This window comes from Sturnus vulgaris, chromosome 13 (assembly GCF_052056855.1).
Source record: "Sturnus vulgaris isolate bStuVul1 chromosome 13, bStuVul1.hap1, whole genome shotgun sequence".
NCBI classification, from domain to species: domain Eukaryota; kingdom Metazoa; phylum Chordata; class Aves; order Passeriformes; family Sturnidae; genus Sturnus; species Sturnus vulgaris.
In genome coordinates, this window is record NC_142255.1 from 960,236 (window position 1) to 963,305 (window position 3,070).

The following is a 3,070-nucleotide window of genomic DNA, read 5'->3' on the forward strand; positions in this document are numbered from 1 at the left end:
TCCCCATTGGCTGAGGTACATGAGAGGTGCAGACTTCCTGGAACTCCTGATACCTGAGATTCCCCTCTAATGTATAACTCTCCCTTTAATTTTTAATTCTTATGGAATTCATAGTCTTTCCCCATTGCTTCTTTCGTCTTTCAATATCCAATTTCATTTCTCAGCAAACCTACAGTTTGTTTGTAAAGGCAAGTATCTTTTTTCCATTCATCGATCAGTGGAATCCACCCCATTGTTTCTTTTCTCTCTAGTGCTAGTTTTATCTACCAGCAGACCCACAGCTTGTTTGTAAAGACAAATCCGTCATTCCTCTCAATAGAATCCAGGAATAGTTTGGGTTGGAAATGTCAGGAAAATTAATCCACAAACACCAGAGGTTTATGTCCAAAAAGGAGACAGAGGAGTCCTTTTTGCTTTATTCGAATAAAGGGAGAGGCCATGGGACATTCCCCTGGGATCTCTCAAATTTTCGGAGGACGCAGCCTCCTTTTTATCCTATTTTCCCGGCCGCATTTCCCTCTCTCTTTCCCCATTGGCTTAGGTACTTGAGAGGCACAGACTTCCCGGAACGCCTGATACCTGAAATTCCCCTCTAATGTATAACCCTCCCTTTTAATTTTTAATTCTTATAGAATTCATAGTTTTCCCCCCGTTGCTTCTTTCATCTTTCGATATCCAATTTCATTTATCAGCAGCCCTACACTTTGTTTGTAAAGGCAAATATCTCTTTCCATTCATCAATCAGTGGAATCCATCCCATTGTTTCTTTTATCTCTCAGTGCTAGCCTTATCTATAGGCTGATCCACAACTCATTTGTAAAGACAAATTTAACATTCCTCTCAATCCCTCCTCTTTTATTTGTTTAATAATTGTCTTTACAAACTTTAGCTATCATTGACTTAATTTCTTGTTTCTGAGTTCTTTTTGGTTTTGTAATTATTTGGAGTGACATCAATTTCTTTTGTAACCATCTCTGGATCAGTAGGCGTGGCTATTACCTGCATCCCTTTGATCACATGTTGAATAAGTTGTACTAAGCAAGGGATCATGCATGGTAAAAATATTAGAGTTGCTACAGCACATAAGAGGAAAAAAAGTAGTTGTTTAACCCATAGTCCACCAGGTAGCCAAGAAAACATGTCCCATTCCCATAAAGGTTTTTGCTACTTTTTCTCCTAAGGTCAAAACAATTATTTTCCCATTTTTGGCTCCAACCTAACTGATAATATAAAGGTAACATTATTAAGAGAAACATTCTGATTGTGTAATCTAATTTCCTAACTTAATTTTTACTTTCACGTTGTTTTTCACACCACTTGTGGCGAGTGAAGGCACAGAAACAGCTTAACATAAAGAAAACAATGACAGCAAGGGTTGGTCCCCAGTGACTGGAGATCTGAGAGGAGGGATGCCCACACAGACTATTTCAGCAGGCACTCTGTGGGTGGGCACACGAGGCTTCCCCCGATGTCGACGCACTGGCTGCTGCTCCAGTCCACTCCTGACGAGTGTCAGTCGCGGCTTCCCGTCCTTCTCCTCCAGTTGAGATGTCCAAATCTCTGGGGCTGCAGAGACCTTGACCCGAGTGTGATGGGTCCACCCATGTTCAGCTGTCTTGACGGCTATTCCTGTGGTCAGTAACACCTGGAAAGGTCCACGCCACTTCGCCACCAGTGGTGCTTCTTCCCACTCCTTAACTAGGACCCAGTCTCCCGGTTGGATGTTGTGAACAGCAAAGTCCAAAGGCAGGGTCTGTGCCAACTGAGCTTCCTGTCGAAGAGATTTCACAAGAGACAGTATCCGAGCCATATATTGTTTTAAATACACATCACTTATCTTTATCCCCCCACTCGGCTGAGAATTACAAGGCTAAGGAATTCCAAAGATCAATTCAAAGGGAGATAATTGAATATCTTCCCTGGGTCTGGCTCTTATCCTTGCTAAAGCCGGGGGCAGGAGCCATACCTACGGCATCTTAGTTTCTATTACCAGCTTCAGGAGATGTTTCTTTATTTCTCCATTCATCCTCTCAACCTGGCCCGAACTTTGTGGGTGCCAGGGGGTATGGAGGTTCCACCGTATTCCTAAAGCAGTCATAACTCCTTGAAGAATTTTTCCTGTAAAATGAGTTTCCCTATCTGAATCTATCACTTCCACCATCTCTTATCTTGGAATTTTTTTTGTTCCAAAAATATTTTAACAACTGATCCTGTAGTTGCTGACACAGTTGGAAATGCTTCTGGCTACCCGGTTAATTGACATACTATTACCAGAAGATATTTAAATCTTGCCACTCGAGGCATTTCAGTAAAATCCACCCGGCATCTCTGGAAGGGACGTACTGCCCAACGCCTCCCTCCCCTGGCCAGTTTCTTTGTAACTTTGTTGTTGGTTTTAGCACAAGTCAAACAGCCTTCAGTGGCTCGCTTTGCCAGGCTAAAGAGACCAACAGCAGTGTTCATTTTGAGGAAGGCTTCTGCCAGTCCTCGGGAGCCCCAATGACTCCCTTCATTAAGTTCTTTTAACAATTGTAAGGCTAGAGCTTTTGGTATCCACTGCTTACCATCCCTTGTAAACCAATTATTTTCTCTTTTCTCTGCCCCACTTTTTTTAATTATCTCAAGTTCCTCTGGTGGAAAAGAGAGTTTCTCTGGCAGCGGTGCAGTTACTGGGAGCAAAGGCAGGATCTTAGAGACTTCTGGCAACAATGCAGCTTTGAGAGCTTCTTCATCAGCCAGTCGGTTTCCTATTGCCTCCTCCGACCATCCTGCCTGATGCCCCTTAATGTGGATTATCGCCACCTTTTTTGGTAAATTCACTGCCTCCAATAGGCGAGAGATTAAGTTCTCGTGAGCTAATGTCTTTCCTTTGCAGCTTAATAAACCTCTTTCTTCCCATAGTTTTCTAAATGCATGTATTACCCCATATGCATATTTAGAATCAGTAAATATATTTACTGTCTTGTCCTGGTATAATTCACAGGCTCTCACAAGCGCGTACAGCTCTGCTGTCTGAGCTGATCAGGTGTGTGGTAACCTCCCCCCTTCCCTTAATTGCTTCCCATTCACG